The 11,380-nt window shown below is 41.5% G+C and overlaps 1 long non-coding RNA gene across 1 annotated transcript in view; it reads left to right on the top strand.

The window, feature by feature from the left end:
- The first annotated feature begins 1,421 nt into the window (after positions 1-1,421).
- Positions 1,422-11,380, top strand: part of LOC136793516 (uncharacterized) — a 47,268-nt gene continuing 37,309 nt past the window's right edge. Inside the window, exon 1 of the long non-coding RNA XR_010838849.1 lies at positions 1,422-1,464. This is a non-coding gene — a long non-coding RNA (uncharacterized lncRNA). The remainder of the gene's footprint in view (positions 1,465-11,380) is intronic.

The raw sequence follows: 11,380 nt of genomic DNA, 5'->3' as shown, positions 1-11,380 counted from the left end.
TAAAACACCATACTGAAATTGACTTGTTATTTATATGTCTCTTGCTCTAGGCTCTGAGCCCTGAGAACCTATGTCTTGTTCACTGGTGTGGTACCAGCACCTAACAGTGTTTGTCATGTAGTAGGTGCTCAATGAATATTGTTTATTCAACGTATACTTTGAAAGTCTAACCTACTACACGTCAACTTTCATCTGCTGTGTAAGGATGTTTCTGTCTCCCTGATCATGTGTGGGGCAGAATGACTCTCACGTCCTGACCCTAGTGAATGAGCAAGCGCAGGTCACCTAGCCACTCACCTCCTCAGTGGACTCATCTTCCTAGGTTCTCAGAAACCTTCTGGTTTCTATTTCTGAGGATTTTCCAATATAAAAAATATTGTATATGGAAGATGTATTAGTCAGTATAGACTGGGGTGTGTGGCTATAACAACCCCCAGTCTCAGTGGTTTAAGGCAAGGAAAGTTTATTTCTCACTCACACCATGTGTGCATCTTGGTTGGTCTGGGTCTCTGCTTTGCACTGTTGCCTCTGAGGAACCCAAGCATATCTCTAAGAAGTCTTGTGGTTAAAAAAAAAAACAGTTAAAATCCTGTTTATATTTGTTTAACCTTCTTTTTCCCAAATTATTTGACCACAGACCCCTTTTTCTTATGCAACAACTATTTATATCCTATAGGCCTCATGCTCAGAAATGCCAGTCTAAAGGGGTTGGAGCATAACAAACCTTTGTGGCACGTTTAATATGTGGTAAAATATGAGTAAAGCAGTCTCTGCTCACATTTGTTGATTTTTCAAATGTGTTTAACAAATGTCTGTGAAGCCCTTGCTTTGTGCCAAGTGCTCTGCCAGATGCTGGGGATACAGGACTTGCTGAAATATATATGGTCCTTGCTCTCATCAAGCATCCCTTCCAATGGAAAAGACACATATTAAAACACAACAGCCATCCTCACTATGCATACAAAGTAAATATACTCCAGAGTGACCTTACCTAGTCATGTTAAGACTGTGGCAAGGAAATTAATCTGATATTTACAAGATGAGCAGTTAGTCAGGCAAAGTGGGAGTAGAGAGTAGAGGTTGCAGCTAGAGGTGGGAAATGTACTAGACAGAGAATACAGCATGTGCAAAGGCCCTGAGGTGGGAACAGAGGGGCTAGTAAAGTTGGAACACATTGAGAAAGGAGCAGTGAACAAAGGGCCATATCATGCAGGCCTCACACGTCAAGTTGGCATTTTGAATTTTATTTGAAGTGCAGTTGGAGCCAATGAAGGGGCTCCCACTCCAACAGGAGAAATTCAGCCAATTAATTATATGGCTTTTTATAATAAGATATTTTACTGGCATAGCACTTTATGCTTTACAAAATACTTTCATGTCATTATCTTATGTCTTCCTTACAGCAGCCCTCTGAAGGAGATAGTCCAACTATTAGTATAGATGGGGAATCTGAGGCTCAGAGAGGTAAGTAGCTTACCTAAGGACACAAAGTGACTTAGCAAGGGAGCAGGCATCCACATTCTGATCATTTCACTTCTTAGGCCAGTCATGCAGAGAAAGCACTGGCTTTGCATGAGTCAGTCCTGGAGTCTATGTCTTTACTGGCAGGGAGGCCCCTTTATTTGAGGACTGTATTGAGTAGTGGTTAAGTGCTCAGGCCAACAGCCTGCCAAACTGAAGTTCAAATCCCAGCTCACCAACCACTTACCAGCTAGGTGACCTCTAGCAAGTTACTTAACCTCTCTAACTCTTACACTCATTTATAAAATGAGGATAATCATACTAACCTCATAGGGTTGATGTAAAGATTAAATGAGGTAATGCATATAAAAGTGTCTGACACATAGTAGGAGCTCAACAAATACCAGTCTGATTTTTAGAGTGATAACTGGCTCTTTTATTTTGGAACCTTGGGATATGCTGAATGTGGAAGTTAAATGAGGCTCAAATCCCTTCATGCCAGGGATCATTGTATATGAAATGGGTTGAATCCCTCTGTGATTTGCAGATGTTCAAGATGGTACAGAGGAGGAACAAGTGCTGAGGCCTTTCTCAATAATGCTGATGCTCAAAACAAAGTCTTTACAGCTGACACTTCTACCTTCTAGACTGTGTAGGGGAGTTCTGCAATTGATAATTTCCCTGGGAGCTGAGTGCAGGGGAGTAATTTCCCAGTTGTCCTCCCAGGTGGATATTATATGGTGGCCTTGAGAGCTACATTCAAGGAGCTGTCTAAGGTCAAGACCCTAGAGAAGCTGCATTTAAGGGTCTCAAAGCCCTGCTAAACATCAGCTGAAAGGCCTTTCCAGACTTTAGATAGGGGTATTAGGGTGAAGTACAGGGGCCTGGAGCACAGAGAATATCTGTGATTCACAGGACACACTGGGTATTCTTGACCACTTGTGGGGCTTCCAATTCAGGGCAGTGTCGACCTTTGTGGGACCTGCTCTCCTCCCTGGGGCATAAGAATTTCATATGGAAAAGATAGGTCTTGAGTTTCCTGGCTCTGCAATTAATCTTTTCTCTTGAAGATGGGCCTGCTAAAAAGGGGTAGTAGGTTGAGTGGAGGCTCAGAAGAAAGTCTGATCAGTGACTCAAACATTTTTACCCTGACTTACAGCCTGAAATACACTTTGCATGGTTACCCACACAAAATACCCATTTTGCGTGGTGTGTGTGGGTGTGAACACACGCACACACACGCGTGCGCGCGCGCGCGCGCACACACACACACACACACACACACCCCTGAAATAAAGTTTCAGTAAGCAGTTCCTACACTTACATATGTGATGCACCTTGAGTTTTTTTCTATTTTATTCTATTTCATTACATTGATTTCATGACCTACTAATGGATCGCAACCTGCACTTTGAGAAACATTGGTCTAATAGATGATGAATTGTCCTTGAAGGTGATTGAGAAAGATGTTGTTCATGAATAATGAAATTCAGATGAGCAATGCCAAAGGCTGAACAGACTGGCTATATACTTTAAATGCTCATGACATATGCAGAACCTGGTTTTCTCTCACCCTGAACAGCGAGGTTGGAGATAGTAAAAATAATAACAATAGAAAAATAACAACATTTGCTGAGGACCTACTCAGTGAAGAGAATGGGGCTACTTACTTGAATAGTATAAAAATATAAATAGTAACTGTTATATAATATTATAACCTAGTGGAAGAGATGGACTGGATCATAAACACAAGAATGTAAGTGGATATCAGGTCAGTGTGGCAGACCAAACTGATATAGGAAAATGTCCCCCACTAGAAATAGAAACTTTATAATTATATATACGATAAACTTTAAAAATATAAAATAAAACAATTAAAAAGTATATAACCACATTGTAAAGCAATAAATGGAAAAGCCTAAGTGCCAGGAATGGAAAGAAAACTCAGAGCCAAAGTGGCCAGGGGGATTTCAGAGTCCTTAGAGCCAATATGTCATAAGAGCTAGAATTTAACAGTGATGAGGATAGAAGAGCAAGCCCAAAGCCTCTGCATTTGGGGAGCTGAAACTGAGCTCCCTTGATAAAGTTAGGAGCCATGAAGAGTTACTTATCTATGCAACAGGAACCAGAAAACTCCATTTACTGATAAGGATTCAGTAGAGAAACTTGTCATCTTTCTGGGGCTGAGGGTAGAATAAGAGTCATCTGTGAGATATTAGAAATCCAAGCCTGTGCCAAACATGGATCTGCAGTGCAAATTTTGTACTACTCACAAGATGTGGGAAACTCAGTTCAAGAAAATAACAAACTGGTCCATAAATGGTGAAACCCATAGAATCCCAGTAGAGACAAAATTTTGACATGACATGATTCCTCCTTCATGGCCAAGGGCAGGTAAGCCTCCTACAGAACCCAAGTTTTGCTGGAGATGAGATCACAGTCAAAAACTACAAACCACAAGAAGAAATAAACCACTGCAAGAAAGAGAATCAACAAACACAATACATTGAAGAATTTAAATAACTGTATAGGTAACAAAACAATATGGAAAATACTTTAAAATGTTCCCTCAAAAAAGGTAAGAGCAAAATCCCAAAAGCAACAATGAGACATAATGGAAAAGAAAAGTAGAGTTGGAAAAGAACCAAACAGAGCTTCTAGAAATAAAATAATATTTACATAAAATCAATTCAGCGGGCTTCCCTGGTGGCTCAGTGGTTGAGAATCTGCCTGCCGATGCAGGGGACACGGGTTCATGCCCCGGTACGGGAAGATCCCACATGCCGTGGAGCGGCTGGGCCCGTGAGCCATGGCCGCTGAGCCTGCGCATCTGGAGCCTGTGCTCCGCAACGGGAAAGGCCACAACAGTGAGAGGCCCGCGTACCACAAAAAAAAAAAAAAAAATCAATTCAGTGGAGGGTTTAAACAGTTGATAACAGTGCTCAAGAGAGAGTTAGTGAGTTGGAAGACAAATTCAAAAGTACCCAAAATGCAGCTCACAGAGCTGCATTTAAAGTCATGGAAAATATGAAGGAGTTGAGATGTGAGGAATAAAATGAGAAAGTCCAATAGAGATATTAGAAATTCCAGAAGAAGAGAAAAGAGAGAGAAGCAATATATGAAGACACAACAGTGGAGAATTGACCAGTATTGAATGCAAAAATTCCCAGTGAGTAGGAACACAACTGAGTTTCTGAGGAGAATAAATAAAAACTACACCAAAACACATTGTTGTGATACTGCAGAATATCAAAGACAAAAGTCTTAAAAGCTAACAGAATGATGACAATTAGACAGTCTTCAGGGGCTTCCCTGCTGGCGCAGTGGTTGAGAATCTGCCTGCTAATCCAGCGGACACAGGTTCGAGCCCTGGTCTGGGAAGATCCCACATGCTGTGGAGCAACTAGGCCCGTGAGCCACAACTACTGAGCCTGCGTGTCTGGAGCCTGTGCTCTGCAACAAGAGAGGCTGCGACAGTGAGAGGCCCACGCACCACGATGAAGAATGGCCCCCACTTACCACAACTAGAGAAAGCCCTCGCACAGAAACGAAGACCCAACACAGCCAAAAATAGAAATAAATAAATAAATAGACAGGCTTCAGGCTTCTCATTAGGAGCAACAGAAACCAGAACATAAATAATTACAGTTGAAGGAAAATAACTGTCAACTTAGAATACTATAACCCAGATAATTATCATTCAACACAGAAAGGGTGAAATAAAGACAAATTCAGATACAAATGAAGGAGAGTTTACTATTTACAGACCTTACTGAAGAAATTTTTAAAAGACTTCATTGAGAAGGAAATTGAACCCAAAAGGAAGAATTGGGCTAATAGAAGCATAAGTGAGCAAAGAAATTGGTAAATATGTAGGTAAATCTAAATAATAACTATTTAGAAATATATTTTTAAAATCTGATGGAACTAAAATACTAATCAGTATATAACATGAAAAAATGGAAGAGGTTGGTTTGCATTCTAGGATCCTTCTATTGTTTAAAAGAACAAAAAAATAGATTAGCTTTTGTTAAGTAAAAAATGTTAAAATATAAAAATGTTTAAAAATTAAGAGTAATTATATTTCCTTTCCTTTAACTTCCAAACCAGTAGAAAAGAAAATTAAAAACAGAATGAAGAAAACTTTATCATGCTATAGGAGGCATGAAAGAGGGAAAAGCAAAGAGGCAAAAGAGGAAAAGCAAAGAAAAAGCAAAGAGAATAGAAAACACAAAGTAAGATGATAGAAGTAAGTCCAAATGCATTAATCACAATAAAGGTAGACTTATCAAATTTGCCCATTAAAAAAGACATTCAGTGTGGATTTTTTTAAAAATTCAGGTATAGGGTTTTCACAAAGACTTGCCTAAAACCTAAAGTTACAGAAAGATTGAAAATGGAGATATAGAACAAGATATGCTAGGCAAATACTAACCAAAAGGAAGCTAGCAATATTGGGCTAGCAATATTGATAACAGACAAAAATTTAAGAACAAAAGCATTAATGGGGATAAAATGGGACATTACTTACTGAGAGAAGGAACAATTCAACAAGGAGATTTACTTATCAGCAGGCTGGGCAGCTTGAGTCCAGCCTAGGCAGACTTCTCTGTTGTCGGTGGGGAGCTTCCAGCTCTGACTGCATTTGCGTTGGCTTGCACCTGCCTGCTCTGGGGAAGGTACACCGTGACAGGGTACTGCGGGGGAAAAACATGCTATGTTTCCTAGGTACAGCTTACAATTGTTGCATGGTGTAGGTATATGCTCATTGTAAACTTTTTTTTTTTTTTTTTTGTGGTACGCGGGCCTCTCACTGTTGTGGCCTCTCCCGTTGAGGAGCACAGGCTCCGGATGCGCAGGCTCAGCGGCCATGGCTCACGGGCCCAGCCACTCCGCAGCATGTGGGATCTTCCCGGACCGGGGCACGAACCCGTGTCCCCTGCATCGGCAGGCGGATTCTCAACCACTGCGCCACCAGGGAAGCCCTGTAAACTTTTAATATTTGGATTTTGCAAAGTCTAGGGGTGAGAGAAAAAAACACTAACCAAAATTCCCCAAGAGTGGGCAGGGGTGGGACTTCCCTGGTGGTCCAGTGGTACAGAATCTGCCTTCCAACATATATACAATGGAATATTACTCAGCCATTAAAAAAACCAAAACTGAGTTATTTGTAGTGAGGCAGATGAACCTAGAGTCTGAAAGTTTTCTATTTCTGACTTACTTACAGAGTGAAGTAAGTCAGAAAGAGAAAAACAAATACCGTATGCTAACACATATATATGGAATCTTAAAAAAAAAGGTTCTGATGAACCATTTTAGGGGCAGGACAGGAATAAAGATGCAGATGTAGAGAATGGACTTGAGGAGGTGGGTAGGGGGAAGGGTAAGCTGGGACGAAGTGAGAGAGCAGCACCAACATATACACTACCAAATGTAAAATGAATAGCTAGTGGGAAGCAGCTGCACAGCACAGGGAGATCAGCTCGGTGCTTTGTGGCCACCTAGATGGGTGGGATAGGGAGGGTCAGAGGGAGGCACAAGAGGAGGGAATATGGGGATATATGTATACGTATAGCTGATTCACTTTGTTATAAAGCAGAAACTAACACACCATTGTAAAGCAATTATACTCCAATAAAGATGGTTAAAAAAGAAGTTCTAAGGATCAGAAAAAAAAAAAAAAAGAATCTGCCTTCCAATGCAGGGGACGTGGGTTCTATCCCTGGTCAGGGAACTAAGATCCCACATGCCGCAGGGCAACTAAGTCAGCGCGCCACAGCTACTGAGCTCGCGTGCCTCAACAAGAGAGGCTGTGTGCTGCAAACTACAGAGCCCACGCGCCTGGGGGCGCACACGCCACCACTAGAAAGAGAAAACCTGCATGCCACAACTAGAGAAAAGCCCGTGCACTGCAATGAAGAGACCGCATGCCACAATGAAAGATCCTGCATGCCACAACTAAGACCCAATGCAGCCAAATAAATAAATTAATTAAATATTTTTAAAAAAATTTTTTAAGTGGGCAAGGGTACCAACCCAGGCTGGGGAAGAACTGAATCCTCTATGAGGCTCAAAAATATCAATACCATTGATGTGCCCTTGATGTTTCTCTCAGACGCACTTCTGTGAGTGGAAAGGACCTAAGGGGCTGTAGGATTTGAGGCCAAAGTGGAGGGTTTGATATAGGTCCTTTTGTGGAGCTGGTAACAGCAAAGCAAGGAGTCAGAAAAGTGAGTGAGACTTACCATCTGGAAGACCTAGAATCCTGAAACTAGATCAGTATCTGATATTCCAACCTCATCCTGACCAGACATCTACAGACACACAGAACTGTACTTTCTGGACATACTTCCCTTGTGTATCATGTCCCTCCAGACCCTTTACAGTATGATTGGTCCATGGGACTTGGCAATGTGCCCTTTTTGGTCCCATCTTTCAACTCAAATCAATACACCCTAGGGCAAAGGTCTTGACCTTTAAGATGGAGTTGTTCTTCTGAAGAGTTTTTAATCTGCCCATCCTTTGGTGAGATTTTGAGTTTGTTTCTGTGACATGTATCTCTTGGAGTGTCTGCTCAGCATCTTTGGGAACCACTCTTCCCACCCATGTGAGTGGATTCCCAGGAGCCACATCTGGCTACGGTTGATTGAGGCGAGGTGAGATACCTTACTCAAAGTGAGCCAATCAGATTTCTTTTCTTGAGAGTTGGGAATTTGAACCGATGGGGCCAGAGACTGGGACGCTTACAAGCAAAGTCACATTGATGGCAGCGTGAAGGAGAAGGTAGATGGGCCTAAGAGCTCCAATATGGTGGCAGGTCAGCCCACTCCAGAACAAGTACTGAGTCTGCCTGTCATCCATTGAGTAGGACTGTCTTGTCTCATTCCAGGGGCGGTATCTGGAAGGCTCTGACCTGGGTTTTCCCTGCCCAGCAGGTAGCCTGGTCTTCCATTACACCAGAGGCAATAGGTACACCAAAGTGTATAACATTGGGCCAGGCAGCTAAACTGCTCCAGGATTTAAACTGTGTTGAAAGAACTAGCAGGGAATTAGGGCAAGAAGCCATAATGAGTTATTGTGCGTTCTGGAGCTGCATCTAGAGGGTGGGGTTCTCTGAAGATACTGGCAATACTTGAGCCTGTGGAGTGATGGTACTTGTAGACTTTTGGTGTACATATCCTGCATTCTACCTGTATTCTCCATGTACTATGGGTTTACCTGTTTCTGAGGGTGATATTCTCAGAGACCATAGGTATATGTGATCTTACAGGCAGTTTTCCAGGAAACCTTGCTATATCTAGTTGTATGGGTGAGGTCCCTATAGACCATAGGGATATCTGGCCCTGTGGGAAGGTGTCCCTGGGGCCACAGGTATACTCAGGCTGCTTGGTTAGTGGCATTGCTTCTGTGGGTGTGGCATCTCCAGAGACTACACTCATGCCTGGTCCTGTCCAGCATAGCATCCCCATTCTTACCAAGACTTCCTGTAGCCTCCCTCATTAAAAATAAATGCCACTACAGAAAAGTGCCAACTAATAAAGGTAGAAGGAATTATAGCATTACAAAATTCACCACTTTGTAACCACTGTAGTCATAACTGATTCAGGGAAGATCATCAATGTTTGCTAAAGCCACTAGATAAAAATGCTTAAAGAACAGGATATTCACACAATCTCAAATCCTGCTCCCCCATAATGTACTATTCATGAAGGGCAAAGGGTATGTTTAAAATGGAGAAATTTGATAATGCAACCTTAAAAATGATCAAACTTACCTTCACCAATAATGGGAGAAACTGATATTATGTGCCTCCTGATATGATGCACTGAGAAAGATACATCACCTGTGTGGTATTCCTGCCCCAAAATGTTTAGCCTGAATTTAACCATAAGGAAACAATCAGATCCAAATTGAGGTACATTCTGCTACCCAGACTTTCCAAAACTACCAAATGCATGAAGGACAAAAAAAGTTGGAGAATTATTCCAGTGTAAAGGAGATTAAAAAGACAAAATAACTAAATGCAGTAGAAGATCTTGGATTGGGATGGAGAGAAGGGCAGCTATGAGGGACATTATTGGGACAATCAAGGAGTTTTGAATATGGACTCGTATTTTAAGCAAATATTAATTTTCTGAATGATCACCTGAAAGTGATCATTCCACTGTGCGGTACGGATGAATGTTCTTGTTCTTAAGAGATGAATGCTGAAGTATTTAGAGGTGAAGTGTCATTTATGTCAGCAAGGAATCCACAAGTGTTTCAGAAAGAGAAAGGGAGAGATAAACCAAATCTTGGAAATAGGTACAAATTGTTAATCTATGTCAGGGTATATGAGTGTTCATTGCAACAGTGAACTTCTCTGTAGCTTTAAAATTTTTCAAAATAAAAAGCTGAAGAAAAGAAATAATTTTAAAACAAATACAATTCCTAATGAAATAATGGATCTAGTGAATGATAGTAAATGGCCGTTAAAATCATTAAGTGAAAAACTGATAGAAGGGGAAAAGCTGAAGGGGAACTTTATAATGGATAGATCTGGCTGACAGTTCCTGAACCCATTGATTAATCTTAATGTCATAAAAGGAAAAATGATGAGAAATTATGTGGTCCTGATGTGATGTGATAGGAAGTTCACACCACCTGTAAAATATTCTTGCCAAAAAATCAAACCTGAACTCAAGCAGCTCTAGAATCTACCTATTTAAGGGACAGAGAAACATGTTAAATGATATCATAAGGGTACTATCAGCAAAATTCAGAATGAAGGAAATTTCATAGCATAAATGGCCCACAGTTTCTTCAATAAATAAATTTCTAGGGGAAAAAAAGGAAAGAAAGTGCAACTTATGGAATAAAAGAAACTTAAGAGCCATATCAACCACACACAGTACAAGGACCTTGATTAAAACCTGATTCAGGTAAATTTGAACACTGAATGGATACTTGATGAGAGTAAGGGATTATAGTTAATTTTTATTTAGGTGAGATAATAGTATTGTGGTTATATTAAAAGAGTCCTGGGCTTCCCTGGTGGTGCAGTGGTTGAAAGTCCGCCTGCCGATGCAGGGGACATGGGTTCATGCCCCGGTACGGGAAGATCTCACATGTCGCGGAGCGGCTGGGCCCATGAGCCATGGCCTCTGAGCCTGCACGTCCGGAGCCTGTGCTCCGCAATGGGAGAGGCCACAACGGTGAGAGGCCCGCATACCACAAAAAAAAAAAAAAAAAAAAAAAAAAAAAAAAAAAAAAAGAGTCCTTAACTTTTAGAAATGCATATTGAAATATTTATGGGTGAACTGATTTGATGTCTGTGATTTGTTTTTAAATAATCCTGGGGAAAAGGGTAGTGGTTATAGAAGAAATAAGACGAGCTATGTGCTGATAGTTGTTAGAACTATGTGATAGGTACATGGATTTTTAAAAAAATATATTTGAAATATAGTTTTAAAGTTTTAACAAATAAGTAAACCCAAGCCACTTCAATATTTTCCTAATATATTCTCCCAAAGGAGGCTCTTCAGTGTCAGAAAGAATGAATGTCCCCTCACTAGTAGGGCACAGATGAGGTCAGAGAAAGAACTCAGAGGGGAGGGTGAAACCTAGGGCCATCATGGGGACCCTAGTCCTCTTTCAAACGGAGTGCTGCTTACTGTGGGAGCCTCTGTCTTGTGTTTTTAAACCAGACTGTTCCCGGGACTTCCCTGGTGGCGCAGTGGTTAAGAATCTGCCTGCCAATGCAGGGGACGCGGGCTCAAGCCCTGGTCCAGGAAGATCCCACACGCCACGGAGCAACTAAGCCCGTGTACCACAACTACTGAGCTGCGCTCTACAGCCCTCAAGCCACAACTACTGAGCCCACGTGCCACAACTACTGAAGCCCGTATGCTCTAGGGCCTGCGTGCCGCAACTACTGAGC

The sequence above is a fragment of the Kogia breviceps genome, chromosome 2 (genome assembly GCF_026419965.1).
Source record: "Kogia breviceps isolate mKogBre1 chromosome 2, mKogBre1 haplotype 1, whole genome shotgun sequence".
In the NCBI taxonomy this organism is placed as follows: domain Eukaryota; kingdom Metazoa; phylum Chordata; class Mammalia; order Artiodactyla; family Physeteridae; genus Kogia; species Kogia breviceps.
The sequence above is the reverse complement of the archived record's forward strand: the minus strand, read 5'-3'. Positions and strand labels throughout refer to the sequence as shown.